The sequence below is a fragment of the Rousettus aegyptiacus genome, unplaced genomic scaffold (genome assembly GCF_014176215.1).
Source record: "Rousettus aegyptiacus isolate mRouAeg1 unplaced genomic scaffold, mRouAeg1.p scaffold_m13_p_3, whole genome shotgun sequence".
Lineage (NCBI taxonomy): Eukaryota > Metazoa > Chordata > Mammalia > Chiroptera > Pteropodidae > Rousettus > Rousettus aegyptiacus.
Window position 1 is genome coordinate 53,551,240 of NW_023416306.1, and position 18,991 is coordinate 53,570,230.

Consider the following 18,991-nt stretch of genomic DNA (forward strand, 5'->3'; position numbering starts at 1 on the left):
TGTATGGAGTCTTAAACACTACCACTTAGAACATCTATTTGAAAGTTCTTCCATTCATTTATTCACTCACCAAATATGTATAGAGTATTGGCTAATATTTAGACATTAAATGGAAAACAAGGTAGATAATCTTAGCCCTCATGCACCTTTAGTCAAATAACAGACCTTACACTAATATTTAAGCAATCAATTAATTACAATTATGATGACTGATCTAAAGAAAAAATATCAACTGCTATAAAAGTGCACGTCAGAAAGTTCTAACAGAATTTGTAGATTCTGATGAAAACGTAAATGTTTTTCTGATGAAATAACATTTAAGCTAAAATATTAAGAGTGAGAAGGAGATTGGTCAAGAGAATAGTTGAGGAAAGAATTATAAAAGCAGAGTGAACAACAGTCGCAAAAATAAACAAATTGAATTACAAAGAGCCTGAAAGAAATTTTGGGCATCAAAGAAACTGAGAGAAACATAATACGGTTTGGAAGACAAGAGAAAGAATGTTATATTGGAGATAGAGCAAGACCAAACGGATTGTAAAACTACAGACTTCATCCCGAATCAGAACAATTAGAGGACTTTGAAGGAACTTAAACGTGGGGGTAAAGTAGGAACATAATATTTAACTATTAAGATAAAAACAACTATTTTATTTGTTTGCTTATTAAATAACTTAAAAGGGAGTATGGTAGACTGACATTTATGTGCTAAATATTAATGTTTGAGATTGCCATCCAAATAGGTAGATAGTTAGACTCGAGACCCCACTGAGTAAATTAGCTGACTCATAAGGCATTCACAGGATCATGGAGAAAACATTACACAATATCATACATTAAATGTTCCAAATTTTCCTAAAGATGAATTCAGTTTACCGTCTTAAGTATTTGAGCTTTGAAATAAATGTGTCAAAAAAAAAAAAAAGGAACATATATCAGTTAAGAATGCCTGTTAATGCAACTAAAATCTTAAATATAATGACAGAAATGGTAGTATGATTAAGACTATATATCACAGGAAACAAAATACATTCATATCAAGAGACAAAGTGAGGAAAATTTACGCTTTGAACAAACTATGTAAGGGTTATTGAATTACTGTTTCCAACAAGCTCAAGCCAAAACTCCATTAAATATTTGATCATTTTCTGAAAGACCAGCATGTACTCTTCACAACCATGAATATGAACATCTTGCAGACAGTTTAATGTATGACAGACCCATAAAAAAGATTATGCATGATGAACTAGTGCATTGTTGGCACATCCTAACTGCATGTAAAAATAAAAGTGATAAAAACCTCAGAACAACAAATGAGAGCTTAAGTTAGTTATGAAATAAGCTGTGTTTGGGAAACATTGCAGGCTGAGTCAGGAAGTTGCAAACTAATGCCTAAATCATTCAATTTCGATTATAAACTAAAGATTTCTCTATTGTCTAAGGTCAGTCTGTCAAATCTAGAATAAATAGATTTTATATTGTGCCAAAAAGCAGAGAGAACACACAGGTTTACAAGTGAGCTTCACAGCTAACCACTAAAAAGATGTTTTAAAAGTATATGTTGAGAGGCAGAATGAAAAGGTATCTATTCTCTAAGGGGTAAAAAAAAAAAAAAAAAAAAAAATAGTCCTGAGAATGCACTTGTATGAATTTTTAAGAGAAATTCAAAATAAATTGGATGATTGCCTTTCTTTGAATTAAAACTAGAAACATTTAAATGGGTAGATATATTGATCCATGTCTTTCTATAAACAAACCAAGCAAGCTCATGGTAAATTATAATGCCTCCTCTCTCAACTTCCCAAGATTTTTAGTTAAAGTATGAGAACCCTCCTATAAACCTGGGAATTGATCGATGTTCCTCTAAAGAGGAAAGCCAACATTCACAAATGGAGTTTATCAATAAATGATCTCTTATAGGAAGAAAGTCCAATTATTAGATACCTTGATAATCTCTTTTTTTAGTTGAGGAAAAAAAAATATTTAAACCAATATCAACATAGAGTTTAAAAATCTCTCGCAATGTCTCTCTGATGATAGTTTGAATGATGATTTTAACCATGCTAGGTTTAGAAAATATCATTCATTTTTAATGCAAAAAACAATCAATCTATTTAAGTGGATATGACTTCACAGCAGGAAAAAAATTCAAAGACAAGGTATATTTCCTGCTTGGTCAATAGGCAGGCTGTTATTGCTAATACTAGCACAATTAAATGAATATGCAGAGTTTCTGTCTGAGATAACTGTCATGCCATTGATTCCATGGTTGATTGAGCTGATCAGGTTGTTTACTCAGATGAACCTGTTTTCTCCAATGACTTTTATAAGCATCTCTCCAAGATAACTGTATGACATCAAAAGGGATACCTTTTCTGAGACAAACTCTGCTCTGATCAAAGATAGCACTTCTGGGAATCCCTTCCTTCAAAGAAGCGCTCAATGTCTTTTTATCTGACCATTATTAGATTTTGCAAACATAACTTGTACCTCAAACTTCTAAAATACTGTAGCAATAATGAGGCCTCGTCAATAGTATATGCTGCTAGAAATCTTCATGTGGCCTACTCAACACTTTGGGAAAATTAAAAAAATAAAATATCTAATTCAACAAGACAAATTTCAAATAATACTAACAATATCTATAATTTGAATATGCAAAATACCTTTCTGTAATTTACTTAAATGGGACTCATAACAACCATTCTTGGTGGGTATTATTATTAACACGGATTATGAAAAAGACTAAGATTACTTAAATGACATGTTATTTAGGTACAATATATTAAAATTAGTGCTTAGGCCAGAGTGGTTCTAGATTCCAAATAGGAACTCCTTCCTTGTCCCCAAGCACTCAGTGAAAAATGAAGACACAGGTGCCCTAGAGTAGCGCTTCTCAAATTTTAATATGTATCAAATCACCTGAAGGTCTCGCTAAAATGCAGATTATGACTCTTGGGGTGGGGTGTGAGAGTTTTAATTTCTAACAAGCTCCCAGGTGATGCTAATTTTGTTGGTAATGCCCAACAAAATGTGTAAGGATAATACACATTAGATAATCAAAAAAAGTTTATGTTATACATATACAGTACTTAAATCTCTATTCTGGCCACATTAATTTTGCTTTTGGGGAAGATAAATTATGAATAAGTACACACTATTTACAATTTTTCCTGTTATATACAATTTTCACCCTATAATCTTCATAAACAATAGTAAATTATGTTTATCTCATTATTTAAAAGAGAGGTATCAATAAATAAGGAACTGAAAACTGCTAACCAATATCCAGGATTTATTTTCACATTGCTGAAATTTCTGCTACTTTGAAAGCTTTAGGATAAGAAACTCAAAGGAAAGTAAAGATGAACTAAAAAAATGTTTATTTTTGTGCATAGCAAATGGTAATCAAAACTTTTGAAACAACCACAACTCCAAACCAAATACACTATTCTCAACCTATGAGATTAATCTCATATTCAATAATAATTAGTTAATTGTTGCTTGATTTTTCAATACAATGACAAAAGGAAGGATTTGGCTAGCATAAAAGTTGATTATTATATCGACTATTGATGTATGGTACCACTCTCACGAAACAGTAAGTATATTTTTTTCATTAGATTAACTTGGAAAAGCAAATATGAAATTTACAACCTAGCATTTAATAATTTTTTTATACTACATACCAAAAATGGTTTAAGGTAATTTTCTTTTCACATTGAGTAGAATATCAGAACAAACATGCAGAAAGGAAAGTTTGTCCAAACCTGGAATCTGATCCACTGATTAATTCTAAGCTAGACATATTTCTTCTCTTCCTATAATTATTCTCATTTCTCTAAGCTAAACACACCAAATAAAGAAAAATGAAAAAGCAATCTACCATGTTTGACTGGAAAATTTGCAAAACTTTTAGCCCAAATGAGTCAGCTAGATTCAGTAATTTTTGTGTTCCCTAGTAAAAAGCTGCCAAATAATTAAAATAAAAAGGTAAGGTCCAAAATGAGGACCTCTTCTCTTACTTGGCCAGTTAGAAATCTGATTATGCACAGAGACTTAACTATATTATATTTGTAAGGAATGCATTTTATATTCTTTTTGTGAAAAAAATAGCTTATTAATTAAACAAAGTTTAAAGTACCCTCATAGTAAAGAAATAAAAAATTTAAAAAATCAATAAGATGTTGTAAAATATGCTAATTAAGCCCAATTCCAAAGTTAAATTTTTCTTGTTTTTGTTATAAATCTCATAAGAAAATTCACCAAAATATATTGCAGATAGACTGACATTGCTTCAAGTTTCAATATCTGTCTAAAGAAAACCAGTTTTTCAATCATAGTATTGAGATTCTGGTCTCAGAGAAATAAGTACTTGTGAAGCTTAAATTTTCCACTACTGACTGATCATTAAAGACAAATTCAACTTCATATAAATGAAACTATTTTACTGGCTTTGCTTATATCCATTCCTTAACAGAATTTACAATGTACTTCCCATTCACTCTTCATTTTCAAATTGTCTCACATTTTGGTCTTATTAGCATATTAATTATAAAAGTAAAATATAATAATTTTTGAAACTTTAAAAAATATAGAAAAGTACAAAAAGAAAATCCCCTTTAAAGTCTATTATGAGACTATTGCTTTCATTCTTTGTGTATATTTTTAAGCGTTGTGTATGTTATAATATTTCATAATAGAAACATGCATTCTACATTGCTTAAATTCTTTTTTTTTAACTTTAAAAATGTACTCAAGTCAACTTTGCATTTAAGATTGTAACTGAAATATCAATAAAATGAGTTTTATAATGCAATGTCCATTCCTTCAATCAAAAATTTCTTTGGAATACGATATAACTGTGGAAATTCAAAACATTGATAAGCTCTGTGGTATAAAACATTTGCGCATCTGACAATCTATGTTTAAAAACTAGAGTTTTGTGATGGTTGTAGATAATGTTTAATTCATTTGAATAACCAATAGTGATTCTCTATTAGGCAGTTGGTAGGTACTGAAAACAGACAAGTATATACTTATATATATATTATGTACATTGCATAAACATATTGTTGAGATATTATATATAAAATATTACATATATACATATACATATCTCTCTATATATAAAGATAGCATGTTACAATTCTTTCACCCTTACAATCTAGTAGATGAGGAATAAAAGACTTTTATTTTCATTTAAAGTTAATGTGACCCTTTCCCCTAAACTAAAACACTATTTTCATGACAGTTGATTTATCTAAAAGAAACAACCAGACCATTTATCTCTCAGTGGGTTAACCAATAGCTGTAAGATAAATCATTATAAAATGTGCATGTATCTACATATTATTTTCTATCATTTCCTAATTTTTTATAATAACAGGAATTATTTTCAGGTCCTAAATTTATAGGTACTAGATATATTTAATGATGACATTAAAGCATTCAATCAGCAAAACCTCAGAAGATTTACAAAATATGCTATTTGAAACTAATTTTCTCCTTTCTAATCCTCCTGAGAAAGAATATAGAAGGAAGCAATCAATCTTTTTTTTTTTTTTTTTTTTTTTTGGTCTGTTACGTCAATACATGAATATCTAGTGCTCAAACAAATCTTTTGTCGAGGGCCCATTGATGACCTGACCATCTGGTAATCTCAGGGCTCCTGCAGTCCTACTCTTCGATCTCTCTTGGAAGAATAACTCTTGAGTCCTTGCAACCAGAAATGTACTACTTTGCAGGCACAATTTCTGGAGTTTTGATTATAACAACTTCCTATCACAAGGCTGGTATAGACAATAAAGGGAAAGGACCTCTATGGTCCCTCATATAAGCTCTCTGTCTCTGTAGATTAGCTCCTACTTTAAAAGCAAAATAACTCTAAAAAAAGAAAATCTTTATTTAATTGGCCTTACACAGATAAGGAAAAAATTAGAAATCCTAAGGAATATTAAGAGCCAAATATTTTTATCAGGGATGATCTAGCCTGGGGCCATTCCAGAATATTATTAATAGCTAATGAGGCACAAACAAAATTATTCATTTGTGTGTGTGTGTGTTTCATAATGATGTATATAAAATTACACCTGACACTTTAAAATGCTTTTGTACAAGACTGTAAAATCAAAAAAGAAAAAAAAAAAAGAAAAAGAAAGAAAAAGAAAGAAGTGAAGAAAAGGGAAGAGAAGCTTTTTGTATTTTTTTCTAGATTTGAGTACAAGAATTTCATCGTTTAAAATGCATATTTTACACACATTCATACACATATAAAAACACACACCTACTGCAAACCTCTCTACCCATAAGAACACATCAGTAACTTAAGACAAATGCAGAGAAAAGAAGAAAAATTATCTTACACAAAGTCTCATTATCTCCTGCAATCAAGTCAACACAGCTTTTGTCTAAAGAGTTTCTACAGAACTTTAAATGATTTACTTGGGGTCAAGTCTCAAGAATGACTGGCATCAGGAAAAATACTTGATTATATAATCTGTGAGTCTGGCTTCCATATGGGAATAAATTCAATTTTAAGCGGCAAAATACTTATTACTTAATTACAGTGGAGAAAGAAATAATATGACAAGTTCAATTTAATGGAACTTTAAAATCAGAAGGTAGCTCCTTTTTTGTCCTATTATTATTATTATTAAGTTTTTGACATCTCACTCTTGTAACTCAGATAGATCAAAATATCATGTTGATTGAAGTTCTCAGACCAGCCTAGTTCTTTTGCATCTTCATTAAAATAGCATGAACTGTTTGCTAGCTTCTACAGAATATGGCTGCTCTGTGAAAAAAAGGATGTTGTATTAGCTCTTCAGAGTCAGATTCCTGCGTTTTGATGATAAAAATAAACCATATTTTATTAATCTCACGAGTATTTGAAAAAGAACAAATTTAGAACACTAGCCTAGTATATTGGAATTAATAGTTGCTTTTGTTGAAGAATGAAGATGATTATAAACTTTGTTTTTATGTTTCCTATATATCCTTATATTTTAATGCTCATGGTCTTACATTCATAAATTTATCATTGTGAACTTCATATCACTTATCATTTAATAAATTAAAAACACACTGGTTGTTTTTATCTGACTCGATTAAAGTTTCTTTTGGTGGTCATTGCCCTTTTTGCTATTTGTGTAATACATGACTTATTTCAAGAAAGTCAAGAGGGGCTTAAAAGAAATTTTTAAATACTCCAAAGAATTAGGATTGAGAGCGGTATTATGATTTTAGAATCTTTAAAATGTTATTATATGTTGTAAACTAATCATTCGACATGTCTTTAGACAGCATATAAGATCATAAAGTCCATTAATACTTTCTCTACTTGAACTCTGGATGGGAGGGTAATCAGATCTTTCTCTCTTCATTTTGGTCGGAAACAACTCAGCAAGTACACTGCATACTTAATGTCTAGTGGTTAAGCTATTTTACATAAATACTTTTAAATTATAAATGTATGTATGTATAATGTATAAAAGTCTGGAAAATAAAAACAAATAATCTTAAAATGTGGACACAACTATTATCTGATATTCTTATCCATTATTGAGTTTGCAATGAATATACCATTTTACATACTTTTTGCATTTAATGTGATATAATATGTATTTTTATATCATTTAAAACTTCATAACCATTTTAAAGTACATGAAATAGTCTGTTAAATGATGTAACAATTTACTTAAGTGGTTATTGGATAGTCACATTTTCCATGTTTTTGACATTTTAGATAGTATTGAAAAAATAACAACACATAGATATTTGTAATTTCCGATCAGTGACTTAGGGACAAAAATTGGATACTAGGACATCTGTTTAACAGTATTCTTATACTTTTTTTTTTAGAAATTGACCTTTCCTTATTTCAGCCACATACTTGAGATGCAAATGTCAGTATGTAAAACGTGAACTTGCCCTCTGTCAATACTTATCTGAAATATTTTAATTGGGACTGAGAGAATGATCTTAATCTGCTCCGGGTGGTTCCACTAGGTAAATCTCAAGCAGTGATGGTGGTGTGTTCCAACATATAGACTGAGCGTACAGGGGAAACATGATTGGTATTAAAGGGAAAAATAAAACCAAATTACAGAGAAAAGCAGTAACGAAGAGCAGAGAGAGAATATGATGTGGACTCTCACAGAGATCCATTCCTGAGGCATATTTGCAATCCTGAACTTGGCTTTTGGAAGATAACATATGAAATTGTATCTTTATAACAATCATCCTTATTTTTTCTTTTTCTTTTTTTTTATGTTTGTTGTTGTTGTTGTTGTTGTTGTTGTTGTTTTGTTCAGTAGTCTAGATTGTGTTTATGTAACTTCAGGAGGTTATTATGTAAGTGAATGGAACTGAACATTTTAAAGATTTTTGATGAACACTGCTTGTGGTGTCCTCTATTGAGTTACCTTAAGGAAAATGGAACTATATTTCCCATAAATTAATTCCCTTTATGGTTTCCAGTTAGGCTACAAGAGAAATATGCCCATTATTTAGCAAGTAGAGATATGATAGCCATGTTTCTCCATAACGGTGTGTGGAGGATATCAGGCTCTGGGGTGGCTTGCACATACCCTGGTCTGCTGACTTAACTCAATGGCACAGAGTAGTACTGAGGCATGCAGCTCCTTAAGCTTCTGCTGATTCTCCTTCAGCTTCTCAAGAGTTTGAGTTAAATACATATGTAGCTCTGTCGACCTCTCCTGCAGGCCACAGGTATCATCACCATTTATGGTGGTGAGAGAAAGACGTGAACTGCAGTTTATCTTCATGGGTTCCACTTTACCCTCGTGGACTCTAGTTTCATACTAGCCCACCTCCACTTCACTGTTACCTGACTAATAAATTGCCCAACCAACTTATAACAACTTCAGACTCAACATCACATGCAAAATAAACAGTCTTATATAAACATCCCCGCTGGCTCCCAAAATTCAATAAGATCCCTATGATAAATGTCTTATCACATATCTTCACAGTAATTCTGCTTTTCTGACTAAACACTGACTAATACAGACATTTGTATAGAAGTTGAGTGTTATTACGATAAAAACTTAAACCATGTGGCATGAGATTTGGGCCCAGCAATGAAGAAAGTTTGAAGGGCCTTGAGAAGCCTGATTAGCCTGAAGGAAGCTGTCAGTGTTTAAAGAAGAGAGGCCAGCCCCTAACTGTTTGAATTAAACCCAGCTGCTCAAGTCTTCCAGCTTAAAACCTTGACACTGCACAGCAGAAGCAAATCATCCATTCTGTGCCCCGTCTGAATTCCTGACACACAGGTTATTTCATGCCACTCAGCTAGGAGTGTTATGTTTGCAGTAAGAAATGATTCATAAATAAATTGGTGCTAAAAGTGAAGCAGTCAGAGTTGCATCGGCAATCTGGCTCTTGAATTCCATACTATGCTTCTAGAATCCTGTATGCTTATAGGAAAAACTCCCCAGTTTTACTCATTAGTCCAAATTGAGTTTCACTAACTTGCAATCAACAAGAGTCCTAACTAATCAAACAATCAACATAAATAAACATTTTTTTAAAGTTCTTCATGCATAATGTTTTTTAAAAAATGGCCTCACTATATATATCCTTATTATTTTTATAAAATTTTGAATGAAGAATGCCCCTTACCTGAAAAATCATGATCCATTTTTATTCAATATTCATGTATAAACTTAAATCAGTTTTTTATTCAAGGAATTATACAGTCACCCATTCAATCACCTAGGAAATGTTATTGAGCTCTTTCAATGTATAAGGCAGTGGATTAAGAGAAGGATACCAAGAATTACAAAGATTCTGAGTAGTCAATCACATAGAAAAAACACTGAGACATATAAACAGAAACTAACACATTTCCTTGATTCTATAATGTATTTATGTTTCATGCTTTAAAATCAGGGTACACCAAATAATTGATGGGTGTATTTAATGTGATAGTGTTTTTTTTTGTCCTTGAAAAGTTACTATTAAATCGACAGTGTATTCCTAATCATCCATGATGTTTTAGAATGAAGGAAATGCAATAAAGAACAAGCTGGTATGTAATAAGCACCACGAGTGATATTGAGAGTTAAGATTGTCACTAGCTGAGATAATATGAGAAGATGTCAAAGCATTTCAACTGGGTCTAGAAGAGAAGGCATGGCATTTAACAAGGATCTCCTATGAATACACAATAAGAACTTTCTTATAATTTTAACAACAGCTCCAAAATGGTAGAAATTATCTGAATTTTCCTGATCAAAAACTGACATTCAGATTAGTGAGAAAAAAACAAAAATCTTTGAGTTTTTACATTCAGATGTCTGTAAATAGATGCATATACTCTTTTCAGAACATAATAATGAGAATTCACATTGCACTTCTTACATGCACTGTGTAATGTGTACTACATACTATGTTCTAAGTCCTTTACATACAATAAGACTCAATAGGTACTAATATTCCTACTTTAGAGATGGGGAAACTGAGATCTTGAGGAATAAATTAAGTTTCCCAAGATCATAAACCTAATAAGTGACAGAGCTGGACAGATTAAAAACCACTGTGCCATGAGCTTCTCAGGACAGCGTAAAACACTCTCTCCCAAACATCTGACTATGTGATGAAAAACTTCAATCCCATGAATCTGGATTTCCCTTAACCCACTCTATAATTGACAGATTTATGATGTAAATAATTTGTTTTCACTCCTTCCAAGCAATTTCCTTAATGGCAGAGGTTTTGCCTGTTTTGTTCGCTGACACATCTTAGCCTGGATCTGTGCCTGGCACAAAGTAAGGAGTTCAATAGGTATTTGTTGAATAAATAAATGAATGGATTTTTTTTTTCAAGTAGATGAGAGTGTGCATGCATGAACTTTAATTGAAGAAAAACAGAGGCAGAGCAGTGGAAGTTGTGTTCTGAAACACTGATTAGTGCGGTCTGCCTAAGGTGTCAAGTGGGAACAGAAGAAATCAGCGTGAGCCTCCAGAAATGGATGTTGAAGCCACTCAGGCTCCTACACACAAGCCTTTGCTCTCTTACATTTTGTTTGCAGCTTGTTCAGCAATAAACATTGGAAAGAAGGGCAGGAAGACATCAAAGTAGTCGTGCAGTTCATATCCTCCCTCCCCACCTCCTTTGGCAGTTATTTGCTCTATTTGCTGCTGACACTACAATTTCAGCAATTTAATGATACAATTGTTTCTGCAAACGACACAGAAGCAGACACCAACAGCCATTTAATTGGCTGCCTTGATGAAGTGAAATCTGCTGTTTTCTAATTTCATTTTTGAGGGATGTAGGATACAGAGAAGCTGGGCGAGAGATAACATTCGCTTCCATTAAAAAAGGTAAAATCTTAGGGGGAGACACTAAACTCAGCCTCTATAATTAAGGTCTGCCACTTCCATAGGTACTCTGGGATACCTATGAAGATAACTCAGTCTCAGCAAAGATTTTGCTATAATTGTTTATTTTCCAATTCAGCCTGCCTTTAGTCAATGAAATTTCAGTTGCCACAGGAATGCTACATTATTTTATAACAAGTTTACTCTGAAGTGGTTTGCTTTTCCTAATAAATCATAGCAAGGAACATAACACTGTTATAAATGATCTTTTTTCCAGCACAGTTGAGTTTTGCCCTATCCAGGTTTCTGGGCTTGCTTTACAATCAACTCCTACACCTGTGCATGTGACTGAGCCTTTCTGCTTTCTCAACATTTGAACTAATGTAGTAAATACTATGATAACTACATTTTCCGTTTTTATAAAAAAAAAAAAAGTCCCTCCCTCCACCATTGCTACAGAAATCATATCAAAGTTGACTCAAGTCTTACTTGTTTTAATTTTTAACATACAAAATGAAATATTGGATTTCTAAACAGGCCAGCTTATGTGGTAAATAAAAAATAAAACAAATAAACAAATAAACAAAACAAACAAACAACAAAAAAATGAAAAGCACAAAACAAAAACACAAATATGGTTAGTACAGAAAATACTGTGTTATTGATGTCCATGTACTAAAACCTAAGTATTTTAGGCAAAAATCAGTGCGAACTAAAGATTGGAGATGGAGAAAGTCTGAAGGTAGCTCATTGATTTAGTTAATAAACACCACGAAGAGAGGTTATGATAGGTCAATATAGCTACACCTTAACTCAAAAACCCTTCCCCCTAGGAAGAAAATACTTCCAAACTTCTTTTTCTTTTTCTTTTTTTTCCCCAGGACTTACCTAATATTATTTACTTGTCTTCTTCCTTCCAGAAATATAATGAAACTTCTTTAAGCTATTGACACAAAATCTTTTGTTCCATATTTCTTCTCTTTTCAATAACCTCATTCATGTGCCTTAACTTTATTACCGCTTTGAAATCTCACTTAAAATCAGAGCTTAGAATTCTATAGGTCCCTCTTCCTAGCAAACTAACTTTCTCAAAAATACATTTAAAAAGTCCATGGAAATACAATGGGAAAGCACAAATAAACAAGTGCAACCCTCAGCAAAAGGTTAGTGGGGCATCATTCTTTTTTTTCCTCTCTCTGTAATTAAAATGAATGTTTGAAATGCTAACTGAATATGACAGAACTCTAATCAATAGAGAGCCAAAAATAGGTGAAAGCAAGACTGAATCCAAGTGTCTGATGGAAGGAGATTAGTAAGTAGTCAGAAAAGGAAAAAAAGAAACAGAGTTTGGGGAGACCACTGATTATATGTGGCTTCCAAAGTTAACATAGGAGGAGAAAGAGAATGAAAAATCATGCGTGGAAGGTTAGTATGGGCCAGAAAGTGGGACATATAACCTTGCCTATGTTACATTGGCCAAAATTCAGTCATAAGTAAAAATTTAACAAGGAAAACTGGAGTCAATAGGCATGGGTGCTCCGAGAGGTAAGTAAATTATGTTCGGACTATCTTCATATGGGTCTCAGATGATAGATTAAAAAAATAAAAAAATTAAGGAAAAGTAGTGAAAGAGTGTCCTTTTCACTGGTGACAAACAAAACAAAACAAAACAAAAAATGTTGGCAAATAACGGTAGGACAGTTATTGACAAGAGCTATATCAGAAACAAGACATTAAAGTACGGGGGAGGGTCAGGGAGGAGTCATCCTATTGATGAAAACAGAGAAGTAATATTAAAACCAGATGTAAAGGATAACTGGGGGTTTGGAATTTGAAGACAGAAATCTAGGCCATTCTCTATAGAGAGAAAGATAAAATGTTTCCAATTGTGCGATATAGAAATTGTTTCTGTCCAGGAGATTCTGAATAAAGGATATTTGTTCAAAGGCAAAGTTGGGAGCCATTTGACAGTGTAGACTAGGTGAGTCAGCTTGACACTGAAACATCGGCAAATACAGACATATACTGAATTTTGCTAAAGTATTTAATTGCTTTTAACAAGAGATCTTTCCTTTTCAATTATATATCTTTAAAAATAAGTGCTCTCTTTTTGGTTTATTAAATATGGAGGACACTGCACAAACTCACCTTCTTGGCTAATAAATATAGTTATAAATTTATAGATATACTACCAATGCAACATGGTTTACTCTTCTTAATGGAATATTCCAAGGGATTTAGCTATAGTTTCAAAGAATCATACCTATTGTGCATTCGAATAGGAAATTTATACGGAAAACATTAGGCAGAGTATAAATGATTATGTACTAAGGAAATCAATTAAATTTTTAACATACATAATGACATTTTAAACATATATTTAAATTTGCCATGCCCTTGCAAACTTAAATATAAAACAAGACTGTATATGGACTTGTGCTTTATTTTTTTCCCCATTATAATTTGGGAATTTCAAGAAACTAAGTGTTAGATATAATTATAATAATACTAAATCAGCAAACTTTTTAACAATATGTAAAACAAGAGCTAATATATGCTTACATGTCAGAAAATTTACATGCATTAATTTATGTAATACTTAGAACAACTCTATTAGTTAGATATTTTTACAAAGGAAGAAACTGAGGCACAGAAACATTGGAAAACTTCTCTAAGGTCATAAAAAAAAAATAGAACCCATTATAGTATATATATTATGTTTCTCCAGGATCTATAGTCTTGATCCCTGTGCAAAACTACCTCCTATAACGTAATGACATATATTATATGAAAACATGTTTATAACAGTCTTTTTTCATTATAGCTTTCACAGTATTATAAATCTGTTAATTTATCATCTTGGGAAACAAAGCAACTATTTCTCCTAATTTTTCTATATCAGATGAAGTAAGCTAGATTTCTATCATATGAAACATTCTATTTTTAGCCCAAGATCAATTTGGAATGTACAAAAAGAAAACTATAAATGGAATAATACCATTGTGTCTTGTTAACAGTGTCATTGTCATAACCAGGAAATAATGCCAAGAAGGCCAGGTCCATGTCATGTCCATGCCCACATCAGCACAACTGGTGACCAGGTGTCAGCCTCTGCACAAACCTTCCTTTTTAGCTAATGAATGACATTCAAACAAGCAGAGGACTATTTCTTGAGAAAGTTGCCTAAAATTTAATGCTGGATATCTATCCATACCAATGCAACATTTAAGTGATAGGCTAAAGTACTTTCACAAATAGACAAGTGAAACAGACAAAAAATAATAATCTATCAGTTATAAGTCAACAATGCACTATTCATTCAACAAATAATATTTCTGTGTGCTAGACACAGTGGTACGGATATTCAGTGTTCACACCAAACCCTTGCAAGGTTGGCCTATTTTGACTTTTATTATATCTATAATAAAGGTATAGTGCTATTTTCCTTTCCAACCAAAAACTCTAACTCACCTTTCATTACAAATACACAGCCAAACAAAATGTCAAATCATATATATAGAAATGACTTGAATAGTCCCTACATCAAAATGCCGCTTTCTTAGAAGTTCAGGAATGTTAATGTATATCAGTTTAGCAAAAAGATCTCTAATGGCAAAGGTATTGCCTTTGAGAGGGGTAGCCCATGTTTGGAGTAGGAGAAAAAAATCATTTTTTTTTTCCTCTAAGAAAGCACAGCAGAGATCCAGTATAGAAGGAATACATTCAGCAGATGTATTTTCTATAAGGCAAAGGAATATAAAATAATAAAGTACATTCCTAAATGGGGACTTGGGATCAAAAATGTGATGCAAGACAGAACAAATTCTGAAGAAAGTTTGTTAGGTATAAATTCAACTGAGCAAGAAGAAAGCAAATCGTTCAGAGCATAGTTGCCAGTACTTGAGAGATACTGGTTAGGAAGCAGCAGGGTATGGGGTGGTATAATTCAGGTTCCTTAATGGGTGCATGTAAGCCTTGGAAGAGGGAGGGTTCTAAAATGAGGAAAGGGTTTAAGAGTCAATCTTCACTAAAGACAGGAGTTACCCTGTATTGTTTATCTAACAGGAACACAGAAAGCTTTCATGTAAGGGTACTCAAACCATGATGTTGACCTTTAGGAAGCTAAATGATTCTTAATTTCCATAAAGGCTTTTTCATTGTTGTTCCTTTGTTATTCCAATAAAATGCTTTCAAATAACAGCTACTTCCTATTTGTTTTTGCACCTTAGGAGAAAAACAAGAATCTCTTACTTTTCCCTTACTCCATCTAAAGTGCAAATTTTAGGTAAAAAGGGATCTTCAAAGCACAAGGAAAATCTTCACTCAGAAGCCTTCTCCACTAGAGTGAAATAAAGTTCCAGAATTAAAAACAAAACAAAACAAAACAAAAGTTTCATGACATTTATCCTCCTCCTCACATGATAGGAATTTTCAAAGTAGATAGGCAGATTGAAAAGAGATTTATTTACTTATTCAACAAGTATTTATCAAGAAAAAAATAATTGGGAGGAAAAATTGATATTTAATCTATGGAATTTCATGTTTGCTCCTTTGAAGAAAGATTGATCTAAAACATGGTATATGAGATCAGTAACATTTTCTCCTCAAAGCTGGTATGGAAGTCTGATTGGTTACAGTTACTGGAAAAGAAAATGCATTATTTTAACAGATAAAAATTAAGTAAAGATATTCGCCCTCATTATTTCTGCATATCTACTTAGTCTCCCCACTTATTTTTTCACCCATGTAGTCTACCCATCATAATGCTGTCATAATTCTTCCAAGACACAGCTCTAATTATAGCATTGTACAGATTAGAACAACAAACAAAAAATAATGAGACCAACACCATCAATGACTAGTTATTGTTTACATAGTAAAATGTAATTTTTTAGATTAGGCTTCAAAAACTTCTACCAGTGAATCTCAGTCCAAATTTTTGAAATAATGTCTCACACACTCTTTGTTGTTATATTCTTTGATTTACCTTATACCCATTTGCCAATGTACCTACTCATTTCCACCTTCATGATTCTTATATTCTCTTGAAAGACAATGTTATCCAATACCACACGTCTATATCCCATCCAACTCCAAATGACATTTACTTTGTTCAACAATCGTTTCATATCTCAAATGTTAAGTAAAGCCTCCCTCTTTAAAATTCTCATTTTACTTGTCTTGACAAATTATCAATCTCTGCCTATAATGTCATTATATATGTGTGTAGCCGATATTTTCCTACTCGTTTACAAATATCACTATATCTAATGACTTTATAGTAACAAATTTTCAAAGAATTGTTAGTTGGGAGTCAATAGTAAGAGCATATCAGTCTTTACAGTGTCAATCCAAATTGATCTTTGCTACTTATTTTTCTTATAGCACTTTGAACTATGCACCATGTTGTACAACTGATTAGATCACACTAGTTTGGAATTACTACGTACTTGTATTGATCTCTGCTTTTGTTTGTTCAAGTACAGAATTGGATAACACAAAAAGTGGGGATCTTGAGATTTAGATTTGAAACTAATTCTGACATTAAATAACTCTATGTACTTATACATGAATTTAGAGTTTAGCTTATTTCTAAAATAGAATAAAATGATATCTCTTACGATATTTTTTGTGAAGATTAAATAGGATGATTTATGTTAAGCACCTAGGGCACGGTAAGCCCTCAAATGAATGTCAGCTTTCTTCTTTTGCTACAATGTCTCATGAGCTACACTCTTTCTTCTTAAAAAGGAAATCCTGCAACTCATTTTCTAAATATCCTCCAAAATGTACAGGAGAACTGAACATAGGTGAAGTGCAATTAGTGCCACTGAATATATGTTGTCTAAACAAAGATGAAAACAAGAGTTTCCTACAGAGTTGTCAACATTCTGTCAGAAATTAGAAACTTATTAACAATGGATATAACTTGGGTCAAACAGTACAATTCTCATTCTAGATAATGCAGATATTACTCACTAGTAGTGTGACTTTGAGACAGGTCCTTTACTTCTTTGATTCGCCATTTCTTCACCTGCAAAAATGATGACATTGGACTAGAAACATGCTTTTTGATGTAATTGTTTTAAAATTTACTAGCTTATTTTTATATTCTATAAATGAAGTTTTATGGAAGTACAAAAATGAAGGCCTTAAAATCAGAGCTACTCTGGATGACACAAAGAGAAAGTTTAGGATCTCTACCTTTTGGTCTCTTACTATAGGCCACACTAAACCCAGCTTGAATCTAGTCAGAGATTTACAGAGGAGTCATAAAGAATTTTGATAGCTAATCATCCATACAAGTCTACTCGGAAAGTATGTATCAGAAATGATAAACTATCTATTTATCCATCAAGGGGTATTTAGGTTGTTTCTATATCATTGTTATTGTGGAAAAATGCTGAAATGAAAATGGGAGTGAAGATATATCTTTGAGATACTGATTTTATATCCTTTGGATATACATCCAAAAGTAAAATGCTGGATCATAAGGTAGTCATATTTTGAATTTTCTGGGGAAACTCCATCCTGTTTTCCATAATAACAGATGAATGGATAAAGAAAATGGACCCCACACACACACACACGGGAATATTAGTCACTCTTAAAAAAGAAGGAAAGCCTGTCTGTCTTTTGTGACAACATGGATAAACCTGGAGACTTTATGCAAGGAGAAGTAAGCCAGATGCAGAAGGACAAATACTGCATGTTCTCAATAGTATATGCAATCTGAAATGTCAGTCATAAAAACAAGACAATAGAATAGTGATCTTCGGGGACTGGGAGGAGTGAAATATGGGGAGATATTTGTCAAGGGATGCAGAAGCTCAGTTATGTAATATAAATATGTTCTGAAGATCTAATGTACAACAATGTGACTATAGTTAACAATAATGTATTATGAACTTGAAATTTGCTAATATGATAAATCTTAAGTGTTCTCACCACACAAGCACACAAAAATGCTAACAATATGAGGTGATAGGTATGTTAATTAGCTTGATTATGGTGAATAGTTCACAATTGGTATATGTTTCATATTATCAAGATAATTTTGTACACTTTAAATATATGCGATTTTTAATTGTCAAGAATTAAATCAAGTCAGGTAGCCTTTTTAATTTGGGGAAAAATAAAATACCAAATTTTAAGACACTCTTAATATTCATTGACTATTTCTTAAAGATTCGTTGAAGCTATAAAAGTATCTTACAAAGTATGCTGTGTACATTGCCTAATTAGTGAAATTATACAACTCTAATGCTTAAAGGAAAAAAAAAATCTTAGCTTATAAAAGTTAAAACAACTAACAAATGGGAATAATCAGATATTGATGTTTTGTGTTTTAAAGACAGTACTGGGTATAAAACTCATGTAGATGAGCTGTATTTACATTTTCAATATCGCAGAGAGTGTGTCAAGATCACCACAATATCATAGAAAGGCACAGTGGGCAAAAATCTTGCAAGAAATCATATAAGAAATTAAACATGTGCTTTGGAGTCAGATAGATGGTTTTAATATTTAAATATTAAAGTTCTAGGATATTTACTTATCCACTCTAAGGAGACACTTACCTGTAAAATGCAAATAATATTGATCTTCTTTGTTTCTATATATGTTTTGTGACTATTAAGTAA

The 18,991-nt window shown here is 32.1% G+C and overlaps 1 protein-coding gene across 38 annotated transcripts in view; it reads right to left on the reverse strand.

The window, feature by feature from the left end:
- PTPRD (protein tyrosine phosphatase receptor type D) overlaps window positions 1-18,991 on the reverse strand; it is a 1,934,582-nt gene that overhangs the window by 1,687,885 nt on the left and 227,706 nt on the right. The window contains exon 2 of one of the 38 annotated variants that reach the window (XM_036238638.1): window positions 17,328-17,382. The exons of the other annotated variants lie outside the window; for them this stretch is intronic. The gene's annotated coding sequence lies outside the window, so the exon portion shown is untranslated. The remainder of the gene's footprint in view (window positions 1-17,327; window positions 17,383-18,991) is intronic. 38 annotated transcript variants of the gene reach the window in all.